The 19,653-nt window shown below is 42.5% G+C and overlaps 1 protein-coding gene across 2 annotated transcripts in view; it reads right to left on the bottom strand.

Annotated features, from left to right (window-relative positions):
* The window catches only part of ABCG2 (ATP binding cassette subfamily G member 2 (Junior blood group)), a 138,821-nt gene extending 120,789 nt beyond the window's left edge, over positions 1-18,032 (bottom strand). The window contains exon 1 of one of the 2 annotated variants that reach the window (XM_040237885.1): positions 17,775-18,032. The gene's annotated coding sequence lies outside the window, so the exon portion shown is untranslated. Of the gene's footprint in view, positions 1-3,733; positions 4,350-17,774 lie in introns of those variants that run through there. The other variant, XM_040237887.1, reaches the window with a different exon arrangement.
* Between the last annotated feature and the right edge of the window lie 1,621 nt (positions 18,033-19,653).

Raw genomic sequence — 19,653 nt, 5'->3', positions numbered from 1 at the left:
GGCAGGCTATAGTCCATGGAGTCACAAAAGAGTCGGATACGACTTAGCGATTAAACACCAACAAAGACATGTTTCAGGCACAATCTTAGATACTGAGGATAGAACAGTGAATGAAACAGAACCCTGGTCTTGGAAGAAGACAGATAATAAACAGTAACTCAATCTATATAGTCTAGTATGTTAGAGGTGAGAAGTCCTGGAGAGAGGCACATGGTAAAGGAAGTGGTAGTCTAGAAGGCAAAGGAAGGTTTTGCAATTTTAAACAGAGCAGAGGAAAGCATTCAGGCAAAGGAAATGGAGGCAGGAGTATGTCTAGCATGTGAGAGAAGCACCTAGGCAGCCAGTGTGGACGGAGAAATTATTCCTCTCCGTGGTCCCCACAGCCACACATTCTGGCTCTATACTACTGGCTGCTCATTTAAGGCATGTACCCCATGCTGTGGGTTTCCCTGGTGGCTCTGCCAGGAAAGAATCTGCCTGCAATGTGGAAGAACTGGGTTTGATCCCTAGGTTGGGAAGATCCCTGGAGAAGGGAATGGCTACCCACTCCAGTATTCTTGCCTGGAGAATCCCATGGACAGAGGAGCCTGGTGGGCTACAGTCCGTGGGGTCACGAAGAGTCAGACACAACTTAGCAACTGAACAACAACAGCAGCAGCCACTTAGGGAAGTGAAAACTTTATTATTAGCTCACACTTTCTTCTGTGCTGCCATGGCTACTTTGTATATGGACCCATTGATGGGATATCTGGAGAAGGAGGCTTCCTGACATTTACTAATATATCCTTTTGATCATCTGATTTTTTTTTTTTTTTGACAGCCCCACCATTGGGGCTTCCCAGGTGGCACTAGTGAGAAAGAACCTGCCTGCAAATGCAAGAGACATAAGAGGTGAGGGTTTGATCCCTGGGTCAGGAAGATCTGCTGGAGAAGGAAATGGTAACCCACTCCAGTATCCTTGACTGGGAAATCCCACAGAGGATCTGGTGGGCTACAGTTCATGGGGTCACAAAAAGCCGGACACTCTCAGGCATATATGCGGACAAAACTATAATCGAAAAAGAAACATGCACCCCTAGCAGCACTATTCACAATAGCCAAGACATGGAAACAACCTAAATGTCCAGATGAAGACATAAAGAGGACGTGGCACGTATACCATGGACTACTACTCAACCAGAAAAAAGAATGGAATAATGTCATCTGCAGCTACATAGATGACCCTAGAGATTATTATACTAAGTGAAATAAGTCAGAAAGACAGACACCATATGATATGTGGTGATATATGATATGATATTCCACATATGTGGAATCTAAACCAGAAATCTGTTATTTCAAGAAACTGACTGAAGCTATGCCTGTAGTCTAAAAGCATGCTGTCTGGATGGTAGAATTAAAATCACCTGGCAGCTTTCAGGCATTTCATGAACTCTTAGGCCTAGTCCTAGACCTACTGACTCAGATCTCTCAAGTTAGGACCCAGAAATCTGAGTTTAGCAAACTCCCCAGGTAATTTTCAGTCAAAATAAAGTTTAGAGGCCCTCCTCTAAAATGTTTACCCCTGGGAACTAAAGGTTTTAATGGATACAAAGGTTGTGACAAACACACTAAAAATTTTGACAAAAGAAGTAGAAAAAGGATGCACAAAGGTTTCAGATTTTGACAGGGAAAGCCAATGAACTATAGTAGAGAGCAATGAGGGCTGTCATAGGTCTTGAGAGGATGCTTGGGAAGATGAAGAAAAGTACAGGATAAACCTGAACTTAGAGCAAACAAGCGAGTTTAATTTCAATACACCCATTAATCAGCTGTGTGTCTTCTCACAAATTGCTTAACAAGAGCTTCATTTTCCTCCATGACAGGTAAAAACAAAAATCCCCTTGACAGGACATATCCCCATGATAGCTGCGAAAAATCAAGCAGGGTAAAGTATGTGATGATGCTTTGTACCGAAGGATAGCGTAGTGATCATTTCATTTTCTGCAGTATCTCTTTACAAAAGAGTATAGGCATTTTCCCTCTACTCAGGGAATGGATAGGACTTTTGAGTCACCTACAATGACTTAAGAGAACCCTACTTTCTTCAGTGAAGGTTCTTCAGGAGATACATAGCCAGAATGAAAGGTTGCTCATTCATTCTTCCCAAGCATGGGCGTGGGAAGACAGGGAAGTGGCCTCACTGGAGAGAACAGGGCTGAAGTGTTGACAGATGTTGTTAGGAATATATGTCTCTGAACTCTGAATATATGTTATAGGTTATATGTCTCTGAACTCATATGTAGCTTTACAATTTCTTCCCCCGGTAAAAGTTCATGAAAACCTAGCTTAGGCTGATGTTCAACCCCATGTGCTTCTTACTGCCTACAAGTGGTTTGTCATTATATGGGCTGTTTACCGTAGCTACTGTTCTGATTGGTCAGAACAGTAGCCATATAGGTTGTTAAACTTTTATGTAACTCCTCTGTTATACTCCATAATAGAAAGGAAAGTTATTTGAAGCTTATTTAAAACAGAAGCAATTCCCCTCCGTCTGAGATGGTTTAAATGGATTCATACTAGGCCTCACCAGGTCTGTTCATGCCACTGACCTTTGATTCCACTGACTATCCTTGACTCGATGACAAATAGTTTCAGCATGTACTTTAAAACAACACAAATTGTAATTTGCCTATTCTATCTTAAGCACATTTCTCTAGCTGAGGAAGACACAAGCTACCACTCTAGAAAAATTCCCATGCATGTGGGAAAAGGAATCCTATTTTCAGGCTGGGGTTTCTTTTATTCATTTTGCAAACTTGACTTCCACGCCATCACTTTCCTTTCTTTTCCTGTTTTTCTTCCATTACTATTTTCTACCCTCAGCAAGGCACACTTCCTGTTGTTTATTTTTCTCCCTCTTGGCTTGGTACTTTGGGATTAAAAGCAACTTTCAGATAAATATGTACCATTTAGGGCAGGGAGCCATTCAATTTAAAGAGGAACACTCTCACAAGATGATAAAACATATCAATTACATTCCTTACTCAAATTGACTTTAAATCATAAAATAGATTTATATGCCTCACAACCTTAACCTCCAAATGGGAGGAAGAAGACATCAGTTATTTTTCTAGATGCATAATTTTCAATCGAAGCTGAAATATTCAAGTGACCACTAGTTATCCCAGTTAAGGCATGATATGAATACTATTCCTCAAACTGCAAAAATATTTCTGGCTCTGCTCAAAGTGGTCCATGCAATCTAGGGAGCAGACCAACATTCTCTCTCACTTGGGGTGACATGGCTTACCACATCTAGGAACTATTTAACACAATCCCCAAAACTCTGAGCTAGTCCATCAAAGCAAGTCAATCTGGGCACTGACAGTGTCTCATTTTCCTTCCAGGCGCTCTACACAAATCATGTGCTCAGCCAAACACCTTTATTCTGCCAACATCTCCCAACCCCTTGCCCTGCAAAGCAATAAACCTGGAAGGTTTTAAGCCGTTATTACTGTTTCATGGGCCAGCAGCACTGAGGTCATCTGGGCACTTCTCAGAAATGCAGAATCTCAAGCCACCCTAGATCCACTGAATTCTGCTGCTTTTAAACAAGATCTCCAGGTTCATATGCACATTCAAGTGTGAGAAGTATCATTTTAAACGACACACTGGTTAAATCACATACCGAAAAAGAATCAAGACTCTCCACTCAGTACAAACATTTGAAAAACAAAAACAGACAACTCACCTCAGTTATGATCTGTGATGTTGAAAAGGAAACAGCCCAAACCTCTGTAGAGAGGCAGTGGGGATACAGAGAAGATTTCGACTCTTGTCAGCTTTCTCATAGAAACTTCAAGCAAGAGCCACATCTATTAAAAGTCCAGGAGCTTCCCTTCCTGCCAGCTCTCAAGCCTCAAGAGAAAATATCGAGAGGAACCTTATTAGCCCCCTGCAACTACTAGAAAGATTGAGGCTTTCCAAACAAGCTAGTCTGGGGAGAATATCCAGTTCTCATATCTCGTTGAATTCCTTTTTTCTCCACTGTACAGTTCCTTCTCCATCACTGGGGTTCAAACTGACAACCTAATGCTTCTGACCAGCCTGGGATCCTTTTCTGGTGTTCCTGGCAAGGAGACGGGAAAAGGAAAAATTCACATGTCGGAGATATCCTTCTTTTTGTGCAATAGAATCCCAAGGACAGTATCTCTGACACTAATGGCAAATTTAATAAGGACTAACTAAAGCAATTTGAGCAAATGGTTTTCCTCTGTGTAAACTTCCTGTCTTCTGCTAGGTCTGACATAATGGGGTCTCCTTTTACAAGCTCTGCCTTCTAGCAGAAGAGTGTAAGCAGGAAGATAATACTAATTTCGAAAGGAAGTGAAAGAAACCAAGCACAGACAGTGTTAGGTTTCATTGCAAAAGCCCACTAGGGATTTGAAGAGAGGAGTTTTATTTGGAACACACCATCCTTCTAATGTTCTCTTTCCTAACCCAGAAGTATAATAGGAAGTTAAGGCTGTATTAAACAGACATTTCATATTCTGAAAACATGAAGCATGTCAAGTAACAAAATATGACATATACTAAGAGCTTCTGGCTCCATTCTTTACCAGCCATGACTTTTTTTTTTTTTTGTCCAAGCCTTCTCAATTTAAACTGGAGGTAACAATAATGCATTCCTCAGAGCTGACATAACAATATTAAGAGACACCTGAAATGCTAATTACTAAATCAGCCTTGCCAGAAGTTCTCTTTGGAATCAAGTGCTAATTTTCCTCCCTATGGTGCATACCTAAGCACAGGTCAGACAGTCAATAAATATTTATTGAAATGAAATTAAAGTTTAAGAAATCTGGACATTGTTAAGAAATTCTATTTCTTTTTATCATTTTTACTGTGGCTAAATACATATAACATAAAATTTGCCATTTTAGCCATTTTAAATATTTGATATAGTGGCATTAATTACATTGTCAGTGTTGTGTAACTATCACCACTATCCATTTCTGAAACTTTATCACCCCAAATAGAAACTCTAATCATCAAGAAATAACTCCTCCAGGGTTTTTCTTTAATATGAGGATCACTTTTTAATGAAGAATCCCTCTTCCCTCATGGTAGTAGTTGCACTTCAAGTTCCCCTCAATAGAAAATATGTAACACCAAAAATAACACGGATAGCGCTTTTAAATTATTTGCATTTTAGTCATACAATACAACAAATCTTCACACATATGAAATGTGTGTGATATTACTCTTTATTCCAGCTAGGAAAAAGGTTTAGAACAAACCTTGGAATAAAATTTGTCATGTATGGATATATTTGAACTTTTATCTGTGTTCTCCCTTTTAAATAAGGCTATAGATGGGGAAACAGTGTCAGACTTTATTTTTGGGGGCTCCAAAATCACTGCAGATGGTGACTGCAGCCATGAAATTAAAAGACGCTTACTCCTTGGAAGGAAAGTTATGACCAACCTACACAGCATATTCAAAAGCAGAGACATTACTTTGCCAACAAAGGTCCGGCTAGTCAAGGCTATGGTTTTTCCAGTCATCATGTATGAATGTGAGAGTTGGACTGTGAAGAAAGCTGAGCCCCAAAGAATTGATGCTTTTGAACTGTGGTGTTGGAGAAGACTCTTGAGAGTCCCTTGGACTGCAAGGAGATCCAGCCAGTCCATTCTAAACGAGATCAGTCCTGGGTGTTCTTTGTAAGGAATGATGCTAAAGCTGAAACTCCAGTACTTTGGCCACCTCATGTGAAGAGTTGACTCATTGGAAAAGACTCTGATGCTGGGAGGGATTGGGGGCAGGAGGAGAAGGGGACGACAGAGGATGAGATGGCTGGATGGCATCACCGACTCGATGGACTTGAGTTTGAGTGAACTCTGGGAGTTGGTGATGGACAGGGAGGCCTGGCGTGCTGTGATTTATGGGGTCGCAAAGAGTCAGACATGACTGAGCGACTGAACTGAACTGAATTATTTCCTGTTGAAGGGAGAGGAGAGGAGCTAGCATTTACTGACACCCACTGCATATCAGAGAGGATTCATCCTATTCTTTATCATAAACATAAATGTGCAAAATTATTTATATGATATTACTGTGATTCTGTGTGGTAATTTTCTAGTCATTGCACAGTTGACCCTTTTGCTGTGATGTAAGCATGGGCTTCCCTGGTGGCTCAGATGGTAAAGAATCTTCCTGCAATGCAAAAGACCTGGGTTCAATCACTGGGTCAGGAAGATCTCCTGGAGAAGGGAATGGCAACCCATTCCCTGGAGAATTCCCTGGACACAGGAGCCTGGTGGGCTATAGCCCATGGTTTCCCAAAGAGTTGGACACGACTGAGCACCTAACACCTTCCCACTTTTCCTAAGCATCGACAAAGCAGAGGTATCTGTATCCTGCGTGTGTGTATTATGCTAACAAGTGGAATTGTCTGTATATAAGCAAAGTTGGGGGGTAAAAATCAGACCAGTGCAACATGATAAACTTAAAAGAAATGCCAACACATCCATAGAGATGGAAGAAATTTTATCCCGAGATTTGTTCTGAATCAATTAAAACTTACTTGGTAAATATAATTTTAAGGATGATTAAAACATATACTAAAACTAAATAACCATGATTCTAGAGATCAGTTCAACATGATGGGAATGAATGTAAGATATGGTCCTGCCCTTCAGGTGCTGACATCAAGGTTGGGTAGTTGAGACTTACACAACATAAGCTAACAACAGAGTTGGCTAAATATCATACTGGTGCAGGCTGCATATAAGTAGTTGGTAAAAAGTATGCCCAGAAAAGAAGATGCAGATTGTGGGTAATGGATCCTCACTCCCTACTCATAAAGACCCATGGTCGACTTAGTTAAGGTGACTGAGTGAACTCATAGCAAGTCCAAGTGTCAAAGTGTTAGTCGCTCAGTTGTATCCAACTCTTTGCAACCCCATGGACTGTAGCCTGCCAGGCTCCTCTGTCCATGGGATTTCCTAGGCGAGGATACTGGAGTGGGTTGCCATTCCCTTCTCCAGGGGATCTTCCTGACCCAGAGGTCGAACCTGAGTCTCCCGCATTGTAGGTGGATTATTTACCACCTGAGCCATCAGGGAGGCAAAGCTCAGAATAACTGGGCTCAAACTCTCATAATTGCCATTTATTCCAGAACAGTAAACATTATATAAGTCCTTGCTGAAGAAGTAAATGAAGCCTTTGTTTCCATTAAGGTAAGTCTAAATGATTCTAACTTAAGAAACACTGCTTTTCTGAGAGAAGGTAACACAAATTTAATTTTTAAGTTTCCTCCCGTATTTCATACAACACGTAATTTTATGTTATTAAATGTAATATTAAGACAATAGTAATTCAACATGGAAAGGAAAGAAGGAACGAGGGAAATTAGAACTTAAATATTCCAGAAGTTTTGCTGGGAAAATGCCATGGACAGAGGAGCCTGGTGGGCTACAGACCATGGGGTCACAGAGAGTCAGACACGACCAAGCGACTGAGCACACACATGCATGCGTGCACACACACACACACACACACACATTTACCAATAAAGGTATGGTTAAACAAAATGTAGCATATGTGTACAATAGACTATTAAGTAATAGTTAAAAAGGAATGAAATAGAAATATGTGTACTATCGTGACAAAGAAAGGTCTCCAAGACACGTCAATTATAAAAAACAGGCTGCTAATTAATACAAGTCATAGTGATCTTGGAGGAAGAGCAGTGAGTGGTCCTGAAGAGAAATCTTAGTTCCCTGCCCAAGAATTGGACCTGGGTAACCTGGATGATGCTAAAGCTGAAACTCCAGTACTTTGGCCACCTCATGCGAAGAGCTGACTCATTGGAAAAGACTCTGATGCTGGGAGGGATTAGGGGCAGGAGGAGAAGGGGACGACAGAGGATGAGATGGCTGGATGGCATCACTGACTCGATGGATGTGAGAATGAGTGAACTCCAAGAGTTGGTGATGGACAGGGAGGCCTGGCGTGCTGCGATTCCTGGGGTCGCAAAGAGTCGGACACAGCTGAACGACTGAACTGAACTGAACTGAACCTGGATGAAAACTAGGAATCCTAGCCACTAGACCGCCAGAGGCTAGAGGCTAGAAGCAAAATGGCCCTTTGGTTTTCCCTGATTTGAAAGCAAGAATGTTTCAAGAAGGCAAAAGCTGTAAAAATACATACAAAGTTTATTATTATAGATACAACACAATCTATGGGAAAGCACACTGAAAAACTCTTTGTTAATTTATGTCAAAAGCAGGGCAGAGATACACATCCAGAGAGAAAGGGTCTGAGCATCCTCTCTCAGGAGGAGTGTAGTAGGTCAGAAACTAGGCAGAGATACACACCAGAGAGGAGTACAGGCATCCTGAGCGAGGAGGAGCTCAGTAAGAAGGTGCTGCAAACCCCTTATATAGGGTGGTCCTTCCGGGTCTTTGTATGTATTTGACCAATCATCTTGTTTCTCTCTTCACATCTGATTGGTACTAGGACCCTCTCGAAGAGGGTCCTTGGGAAGCACAATATTTTTCTAAGATAGATCCCACTGCAGAGGCCTATGGATATATGTCCACACTTATTATGGGGTGGGGACCCCTCCCTCTTTAGACCCCCAAGAAGCTTTCCTGTGCATGTGTAGACAGGGAAGTCTTCCTTGACCTCAGGAGTGGGCACCTTATCTCTTTACTTTAGCAGAGCTCAGCTTCTGCCACTAGCTTTGTCCTTGAAGTGTCTGGGTGAGAATAAAGCTTGAATTTTACTCTGCTTGACAAACACCTGATGTCTGGCCCTGTGTGTGTGCTCACTTGGCTGTGGCTAACTCTTTGTCACCTCATGGACTATAGCCTGCCAGGCTCCTCTTTCCATGGGCTTTCCTAGGCAAGAATACTGGAATGGGTTGCCATTTCCTTCTCCAGGGGATCTTCCTGACCCAGGGCTTGAATCCACGTGTCCTGCATCTCCTGCGTTGCAGGTGGGTTCTTTATCAATGCACCACCTGGGAAACTGTGTCCTGCCCAGGGGTCCACTGTCTCCTGCCCAGGGGTCCACTGTCTCCTATCTCCACAGTGAATACAAGTTCACTGGTGGCTCAGCTGGTAAAGAATTGGCCTGCAATGTGGGAGACCTGGGTTCAGTCCCTGGGTTGGGAAGATCCCCTGGAGAAGGGAATGGGTACCCACTCCAGTAATCTGGCCTGGAGAATACAATGGACTGTAGAGTCCATGGGGTCGCAAAGAGTCAGATGCGACTGAATGACCTTTTTTTTTTATGTTAAAATGCACACATGTAGACAGAGACACACACACATATCCTCACGAAACAAAATTGTGTATTTCTATTTGTACCCATCTATGCATGTAATCGGAGAAGGCAATGGCATCCCACTCCAGTACTCTTGCCTGGAAAATCCCATGGATGGAGGAGCCTGGTAGGCTGCAGTCCATGGGGTCACTGAGGGTCGGGCACGACTGAGCGACTTCACTTTCACTTTTCACTTTCCTGCCTTGGAGAAGGAAATGGCAACCCACTCCAGTGTTCTTGCCTGGAGAATCCCAGGGACGGGGGAGCCTGGTGGGCTGCCCTCTATGGGGTCGCACAGAGTCAGACACGACTGAAGTGACTTAGCAGCAGCAGCATGCATGTAATCACGGAGAAAACCTTTAGAAAGATATGACCCCAAATGGCAGCAATGTCTGGGAAGTATAGGGTTAGGAAGTGGAGATACTGTTTTGAAAATACATATCTCTATTGTTTAAATACTTCCCACCATGTATTCATCTATTTTCCTATTTCTCTTAAGAGTAAAAGCCAAACACCTTTACAATATGTATCTTCCACCCCTACTACGACCTCACGTTCCCCTTTACGAATTGTAATATAGCAAGACATATCTCCCTGTTATAGCTCAAATATACACATTGACCCACTTCCTGGCCAGCGCTCTAGCTGCTCAGGGCAGTCCTTCCCCTATTCATCTATTTAGCTGATTCTTTCACTTCCTTCAAGTTTTTCCTCAAATGGTAACTTCTCATGAGGACTACCATGACCAACTAAAAATTGCAATTCCTCCTACTAGCATTCTTGATCTGCCATATCTTATTATAGTTAATAGCACTTATTACCTTCTAACATATTATATAATTTCCTTACTTATTATATCTGTATTTCTGATTCCATTAGAATATAAGCTCTATGAGGGTATGAATTTTTATTTGCTTTGTTCATTGACAGAGCCTTAGTCCCTAGGATTGTACCTAGTATACCAGTAGGAACTTGATAAAATATATTAATCAATTCACAAAAATATATTTGTGTATTTTTAAAATCAAAGATATCCACCAATCCACAAACAAAAAGTCAGAACAAAATGTTTAAGGACTCACTGGGTTCTGTGAAATAAGATTTGAACACCTTTGGTTTGAAGTTATTAAATAAGATAAAATATATGGGAAGGCAGCTTTTTGAATGGAATCCCTTCTATTGACTTGGGCACACTATCTAACTGTCAGGGTCCAGCCCTGGTGGATCCAGGGTAATTTGAAGCGGGGATGGCGTGGCGAGGAAAAACTTATTTATTTAGAAATATAAAAGAAATTAAGAAGAAATCATATAGTAGGAAAATTTAGTGGAGAAAGTTGCTGAATAACTTGGTTTACGTGGAAAACTAATAAAATCTCAGGACAAGAAATTTGCACCATCTATGTTAGGCCACCGGCGCCTGTTTGAATATTGGAGGGTGCCCCGCCTTGGGCTCCCTCTCTCATGGATCTTAGAAGCCAGGGCAAGTAAGTAGACATGGCAAGCCTCCACGCCCCAGATGGAAATTCAGCCAGAAAATAGAGTAAGAAAAGAAGACACAGGGGAAATCAGTCTTTCCAATGACTGGCCCCTCCTCTACAGTCCGGAAAGGCCTTATATACCTTTTGATTTTACATAGAGATCAATGGATAATACAAAATTATGCAGCGTCAGCAGCCCTGACTCTTATCGAGACCAGGCTTTCTCTCTGCATACTTAGTTGTATACACAAGTCTTAGGTGATTTACATCATCTTCTGGCCAGAAGGCCAATTAACATTTTACGGCCCTTTTCTGATAAGGGTTTGTCAACCAGAAGACTTATTTGTTTTTTTCTTCCCAAAGTCTGGTACCACTCTCAGAAAGCACTAAATAAAGTTACATTCTTACATAGCAAGGATACAACAATTTATAACAATGAAAGAAGTACAGTGATTCATAACAAAGAGAAAGTTAATTAACTCAAAAGTCTAGTGTTGCTAACATCAAAACTACTATATTCCTATTTCTATATCTCAATTACATTGATTAATATCCTTCAGGTGCCTAAAAGATAAAGAATATGGAGGCCTGGCAGCAGTTATTGAGTCAACAGTGAAACCTGTCACCAATATAATTTTCAGCTCTTTAGAAAAGGCTCTGTATCTCTAAGATGCTTTAAGCTTTGTGCCTCTTGTGGTTGTGGGGCTGTAAGCAATTCACAAGTTGTAAAGAGTCCGGGGGAACCTGTCAGGCAAATTAAAGAGCCATCAGAGGGGTTTGAGCTGAAACATTCCTTTCATATGCAGGAGACTGAAGCCCTGAGTTAACTTTTTCCAGAGAATGTCAGAAGAGTGGAAAGCACAGTACAATAAAGCAGGCTGACTCTGGTTTTGGAGCGTAGATGTTCAGGAAAACCCAGGGGGACCCCCTGAAGCTAGATCACGCCTTCGCCTATGTCTGGCTTCCTTCCTTATGACCTTTGCCACAGGCGGGATTCCTCACACTGGCTCCCAGCATCTAACAATGTATAGTTTCTTGTCCCGGATCACCTATTTTCCAAGCAACTGGGAATAAGCTAATCATTCCTAGGAACTTCTGTGAAATCCGCAGCTATTTCTTTACAAAGGCAAAGAACCACTGACGACCCCTTATTTCTTATAAAGGAAGCATTGTGTCCAAGTGAAGAGCTGTAGTAAAAATCCTATCTAATTCTTGGAGGCCTCCTTTATCTTTCAAAAATATGTATATCCCTTAAATCTAGATAGAGTTTAATTCCCAATTTTGAGTAGATATTGAACACTTTGGAATAGGGAAAGTGAGAAAGATTTCAAACAGCCAGCTTCATCCTCTAACTCAAAGAACAATGAAGCTAAAGAAGACTTTTTTCTAATCAGAATCCATGGCATGGAGTAGGGAGAAAGCTAATCCAAATTATCGAGGTAGGGAGGTTGAGAAGATGGTCCCCAGGCAAATATTTTGCCAGTCTTGTTTTTCCCTTGACTTTAACCATTCCTCAGTGCTCTGAGAGGCTGTAACAGACAGCAGTGCTTAGGTCAGTTATTTGAAAATGGTGGAAGGACCTTTGATATTATGCCAGACTTGTTTCATTTTCCAACCTGTGTTGGTCTATGATGAAGTCTTCAGAATTCTCCAGAATGCATCCATGCAAATTTATGATGATCTATTCCTTTGTTCCAAGGTATGGAAAAGTTGCTCCAAATTTTCTTTAAGGTTTAGAAGCAAACACAAGACAGTATTGTTTATAAAGAGTCAAAAATCCTATGCTGCATACTTTTATTATCAAGACTGTCAATGACTATGTCCAAGTACCTCAGAACTCATAGTTTGTGTTTCTCACTTTGCCAGTTATAAGCTCCTCCAGAGTTAAAGGCCACATCTTAGGCTTTTGTAGTCCCACAGTATGGTGCTGTTCACATGGTAATCATTTAACCAAGACTTACAATCATAATTATAAACCATATGATAATATAAACAGAGGCTACGAACATTACTTAAAATCACTCTTGTGGCAGAACTTCGAAACACCAAATCTACTTCCATGGTGCTTTTAAAATTTTAAATTTTAAAAGCCAAACACCACAGCAGAAAAGCAGTAATCCTGACAGATTTTTTTGTAAACTCTTCATACATGTTACTTATGTACTGAACTGGCAGCACAAGAAGCTCTAGGAGAAAAGAGGGAAACTCAAATCAAAGCAATCATTTTTACTGTACCAACCAACCCCACCTCTCTTTATTGCCTCCCATGTTGGTATGGTTGTTAATAAATATTTAGAGTTTAAGAAATCTAGGTACAATAGTTTATGACTGGTGCCTTGATCACCTCTATAAAGAGAGACTCTCAAGAGGAAAGCACCGCGTGATGACTTAAAAACTGAGGATTTAGACAACAAATGCAGCAAATTTTATATATTTACATAATTACACATGTCTATGTTTGTATATATCTATGAAGTAGAGAAGGCAAGGGAAAGTGTCATAAAGGAAGGATATATTTAAAGAGTAAAAAAATCAGAATCAATCAATGTGCCCCACGAGAGAGGGATGTGACAAACTATGGTATATGAACCATAGTCATAAAAATTAATAACAAGTGTATGGTCTAAACCGATCATGGCATATGGGAGGAAAAATGTTTGCTCTGCCCTCCTAGGTTTAGTCCCTGGGAACCTCTGAATTAAGCTGACAAAAGACAAAAGGAGAAAAAAAGGGCTTATTCATACGGAAATAGCTAGTAGCTAACTGGGTAAAGATGGAAGCTTCTGTACCTAACTTGGTAAGGGAAGGAGGGAAAAGCAGAAAAATCTTCTATGGAAAGAACAAGTAAGTTTCTGTAGGAAAGACAAATGGATTTTTAGGAGAATAAACTGGAGATAAAGTTTGATATAATATTTGTTTGTGAAAATGCAAGTAGTCTTTTCTGTCTTCATGGCCATGAAACTCCCAGAGAGATTTACGGTATATTTACTTTTATCTCTCTCCTAGGAATAAGCCCATCCTGAAGAGGGAATTTATGACAGCCTCACTTCTCAGAAGTTTCTGCTTTTTAATCAGATAAGGGAAATGCTAAGAAGGCTTCTTTCTGCATCTGTTGATTCTTAATTGCATTCAGCTCAAATTAATCCTTATGTCAAAGGGGCATATTAGGGAAGGACATATCCTGACCCTTTCAGTATAAAGTTATATTAAGTGAAGAAAATCAGAGCTAAATTAGCATGAACATATTCACTGATTTTCAAATACAAAAAAAGTATGCATAAACACAGCAAAAATGAGAAATTAGTTTGGGGAAAAGAAAATAGTGTTTTAATAGTTATTATTAACTTTCTTATTCTGTAAGTTTACTGAAGTTCATAGCCATCAGTCATTTTTTTAGGTGAGTTAGGAAAAACTATGAGCATGTTAAGAAGAAACTGGCACTTTCCTGGCCATCTCGTGGTTAAGTCCCTGTGCTTCCACTGCATAGGGAGAGGAATGCATCCCGGGTCAGGGAACTAACATTCCTCATACGGCCAAAGGAAAAAAAAAGAAGAATTTGGTTAGGGAGAGAGATAGTAAAAAAAAGAAAAAGAAAAAAGCAGAAAGGTAGCAAGAGGGAAAAAAGCACAGAAGCGGACGGAGAAAAAACAGATGTTTTATGCCACAGTGAAAGGCAAAATGACACCTAGAGAAATAGGAAATAGTGGCAGAAATGGGATACAAATTACTTCATAGGTTGTGTATTAACTATTTAATGTCTCTCAACAACCCATGTGGTATAATCATCCCCATTTTACAAATGACAAAACTGAGTCATTTGTTAAATAACTGGGCCAAATAACTTGCTCAGTTTTTCAGGTAAGGAGGCCAGGATTCAGGAAGCTCCAGACTGGACCATTTTGCTTTGACCCCTCTTACGCAGACAAGCCAACATTTCAGAAGATTAGTTTCCATCATCCTCTGAAATAGTAACAACTGATTCAGCAACTTAACATAGATCTTTGTGACATCTAAAATAGTTTTTTGCCTTTACTTTGATAAGTTTATTTTCAAAGTAAATATTTATTTTCCCTCAGATTCTAAAGCTTTCCATCTTTGGAGAAATGACAGTGCCTTTCCCTCTCATCTATACCCCTATGGTAGAGCACATTTATTCATTTCTTCCTTCATTCGGTAAGCTGAGTGCCCACTGTGGCAGGATTGTGACAAGTGCTGCGTGTATGTGTGACTGAGTAAAACCACCTAGGCCCTGTCCTCAAAAACTGCACAGTGACCTATGGGGTATATGCTCAGTCACTTCAGTCATGTCTGACTCTTTTGTGACCGTACAGACGGTAGCCTGCCAGGCTCCTCTGTCCGTGGGATTCTCCAGGGAAGAATACTGGAGTGGGTTGCCATGCCCTCCTCCAGGGGATCTTCCCAACTCAGGGATCGAACCCCCCTCTCTTGTGTCTCCTGCATTGCAGGAGAAGTCTTTACCCGCTGAGCCGCTGGGGAAGCCCCATGGGGTACAGCTTGGAACAAATTCTGGATTAACACCTAATAAACTGTGTGACCTTGAAAATAAGAGGTATACTATTAGAAAACCCAATTCTACTATTCTCTAACTTTCCAAATTGAAACCTTGAGGCAGGGATTCTCTTCGATGAACTTGGTTCTAGGCTTTGGCAGTAGACAAGCTTCTCATTGTGTTTTGTTGTTCAGTTGCTAAGTCATGTCTGACTCTGTGACCCATTAACTGCAGCACTCCAGGCTTCCCTGTCCTTCATTATCTCCCAGAGCTTGCTCAAACTCATGTCCATTGAGTTGGTGATGTCATCCAGCCATCTCATCCTCTGCCGCTCCCTTCTCCTCTTACCCTCATCAAAGTGATGTCTCTGCTTTTGAATATGCTGTCTAGATTTACCATAGCTTTTCTTTCAAGGAGCAAGTGTCTTTAATTTCGTGACTGCTGTCATCGTCTGCAGTGACTTTGGAGCCCAAGAAAATAAAATCTGTCACTGTTTCCACTTTTTCCCCATCAATCTGCCATGAAGTGATGGAACCAGATTCAATGATCTCTGTTTGTTTGTTTTTGATCTTAGTTTTCTGAATGCTGAGTTTTAAGCCAGCTTTTTTACTCTCCTCTTTCACCCTCATCAAGAGGCTCTTTAGTTCCTATGTTTAGCATCAGGGAAATATCACAGTGTAAAGACGTTCTTGGCAGGACCTAAAAAAACCCTTAGACTTGGATATTGTTACATTAGCATTGTTTCTTATTTCAAGTACCACCGTCATACTTGCTCAGCTGTGCCATCCTAGCTTGCTAGAACTGACTGAATAAGATCTTCATACAATGGTGCTGGGCCCACCTGCCCACTTTGGTTGTAATTTTAGAAATCTGAAGGCTTCATTTCTCTTAGTAACACAGTGCATTTTTTATTCTTTCCATGATTCATCATTTTGGAAGGGTGTACACTCAAGCACTAAGATAAGGTTCAGGAATGAGATAATAACTTCTCTATTTTAACTATGTCATTCATGCATTCCAAACTTTACCAAACACCTACTGGGCTGTTAGGATTATTTAGGAAAGATACCTAGCCCCTGCCTTCAAAGAATTCACCCTCATGGTGAAGAAAGGGAAGGAAACAAAGAGTTCTGATACAAGGTAACAGGTGTTAGAACAGAAGTAAATATTGGATGGCAGAGGACTAAATGGAAGGGACATTTAGACTGAAGGAATGGCAGAATAAAACATCCCATGGGAAATGACATCTGAACTTGAAGTTTACCTGGGAAAGAAATGGGGTTGTGTTACAGGGAGGGAGAAAAACGTACACAGGCTGGGATAAAGTTTAAGAAGGAAAGTTTAAAAAAATGACAAGGGAGTAGAGGCAGGGAATAGACCAGGAAGGAAGGGCTTTTTTTTTTTTTTTTTAATGCAATGCTAAAGTGTTTTAAATTATCTGGGAGGTGAGATTGAAAGAATGCAAACATGAGTGTGTGGAGATCAGCATGTGGAGAATGGACAGAGGGAGCCTGACACATTTCCCGATTACTCTATTCCTCCTGGCTTTCAATGAACAACTGCAGCATTCTCAGTTCCTTCTGAAATTTTTTTCCACCTAATTCTTAATATATAAGTGGTTATTAACCTTACCTGATTTCTGTTGTGGAAGAATTTGCAGTAATAGGGCTGTGTTTGAATCCCTAGCTGTACCCTCAGGCAGTAACTTTTTGTATTTTGTTATCTGCAGGAGTTTAGGCCTGTACAGAAGTCCTATCAAACTAGCCATGGGTTGGAATTGAGACTCTGCTAGGGTGGAGGCGAGCTTCCCAGGTGGTGCAGTGGTAAAGAATCCACCTGCCGATGCAGGAGACCCAGGAGATGAGGGTTCTATCCCTGGGTTGGAAGATCCCCTGGAGAAGGAAATGGCAACCCATTCCAGTATCCTTGCCTGGAAAACTCCATGGAGAGAGAAGCCTGGCAGGCTACTATCCATGGGGTGTTAAAGAGTCAGAGGCTACTGAGGACACACACACACACACACACACACACACACACACACACACACACACACGGTGGAGGCAGCTGTTCCTTCCATTTGTCTGTCGCTCTCTGGGGAAGTATCTCCTCTCTCCAAAGTCATAAGTGTGTGGATTATCTAGAAATGGCCATGCCAGCTGACACAATCTCTCAAAACCAGCTCCTCCCATTACACAGCTAGAGAGCTGATCCTTCCTTTGGTATAGACTTTGGTCGCTGACTCGCTAAGGAATGGCTCTCTTCAGGATCCTGCCATCCAAACAGCAAAAATGTGTCAGTTGGGACACACAGAGCCACTCAGGCCCACCATTTAAGCAAGACCTAGGAACAGGGCAGTTCCTGGGGATGAGAATTTGTCTGAAACCTCAGACAAGTCCTTCCATCTCTTCAGTATTATCTGTAAAGACGAGTTAATTCATAGCAGTTGCTGTGTTGTGCTGCCCAGAACATACCTCCAGGACCGAGGAACTACAGTATCTCCCTGGTTGCGGGGACACTATCAGGGCGATACCTCTCATCCCGCACTCCTCTCCAGCTATTATCCCGGGCAGATGAGCGCCTCCCCGCCGCCAACAGTCCCATCCTCTTCCCAAACAGTCGGCCCCCGGGCAGTCGCTGGAGGATGTCTGGGTGTAGAGGCCAGTTCCGCCAAGCCCACCCGGGGCGCACAGAATAAAGAAAGCCGGCGGGAGGCGGGACCAGCGAGCGCCTCCGCGCGCGATTCTCTCGGCTTTGGTATTTACGCGACGTTCTATGTCAATCCCGGGAGATTGACACCGCGGGGCGGGAAGAGGAGAGAAGGGCTTAGGGTGGATGGAACCGGAGAAGAAAGAAAGCGGAAAAGGAGGACCGGAAGGGCAGCTAGCTGTTGGGACCGTTTTCTGGCGCAGGTCCGGGTCTCCGCCAACCCCTCCCGAGGCGCAGCCGCCAGACCAATGGAGCAGGGGGGGCGCCGGGCCGGGGATACAGGGGCTCGGAGCAGGGGATGGAGGGGCGCGGGGCGGGGGATGGAGGGGCGCGGGGCGGGGGTTACAGGGTCTGGGCGAAGCCTCCCGCCCCCTTCCTGAGAATGAGGAGAGCGCCCCACAATCGCTATTCTTGTCTCTGCCTGGGAAGCCAGGATGCGAGCTGCTCTGGGTGTACCTGGTTGGGGAATCCGAGGCAGCAGCCCTAGTCACCACTTGGGGCCAAGCACCACCCACAGTGCTGCTTGTTCAGTGCTGGAAGGCCTTGGGATGTAGTGAATGGGCGCCCTACTTTTTCCCGTGCTCTGTATTAACTTGCTGCGTTTGCTTTGAAAATAGTTCCCCTCCGGATGCGGGGGCACGACCTGTATGTACAGCTGCACAGGACCCAGCTGGTGACTCCGATGTTAAAGAATCTGCCTACAATGCGAGACTTAGGTTCAGTCCCTGGGTGGGGAAGATTCCCTGATGGAGGGCATGGCGACCCACTCCAGTATTCTTGCTTGGACAAGCCCTTGGAAAGAGGAGCCTGGAAGGCTACAGCCCATGGGGTTGCACAGAGTCGGACACGACTGAGCGGCTAACAGTATAAACACTATACTCGTTTTAGGGCTTTGCACTTGCTGTCTTGAATAAGGGCCTAGCATTTTCATTTGTCACGAAATATGTAACCAGTCCTGCCTTTGGTCGCTTGCCTCCTATGACACAAGTCACCTGGTCCTTGAAAGAATCTACCCTTGACTTGTGAACAAGGTCCAGTGACTTCACTGGTTAGCTCTCTCTTGGATCCAAACGTTTTTGCTTCACCTGTCTAGGTCAACACTGATGTCCTTCTGGAAATGTTGTGGAATCCGGAGTTGCAAAACACAGCTCAGGGGACACTCAAGACTGGAGTACAGTTTATTATGCCAGCAAGTCCAAGGGGAATCAGTTCCCCACAAGGACCCTGATGTTTCCGAGAGGCCCAGTTTTACACACACACGTGACTGGTTACATGTTAACAATCTCTTTGTTGTATATGATTGAGTTTTACAACAGGTAGGTGCTAGGAGAACAATTAAGGTTAAAGGTGGGGAACAATGATTATACATCAAGGGGGGATGTCTCCATGATTAATCTAACAGGGGCAGCCTAACCACAACTACAATCTCCGTTTGCCATCTGTAGGGAGGGAAGTCTCCAGGAGACCTGGTTTTCACTAGCAACTGTTTCCTCACTCTTGGGCAGGGTTCAGGCCCACTTCACATCCTGTCTCTAAGATGGATGACAGGCTTCAAGATGGAGTCTCTCCTGCTTTCCTCACACTGGCCCCAACAGTATAACTCACTTTCCTCACTTCCTGGTCTCCTGACAAAGTTCTAGGGAG

Source organism: Oryx dammah, unplaced genomic scaffold (assembly GCF_014754425.2).
Source record: "Oryx dammah isolate SB20612 unplaced genomic scaffold, SCBI_Odam_1.1 HiC_scaffold_3, whole genome shotgun sequence".
In the NCBI taxonomy this organism is placed as follows: Eukaryota; Metazoa; Chordata; class Mammalia; order Artiodactyla; family Bovidae; genus Oryx; species Oryx dammah.
This window is presented reverse-complemented; position numbering and strand designations above follow the sequence as displayed.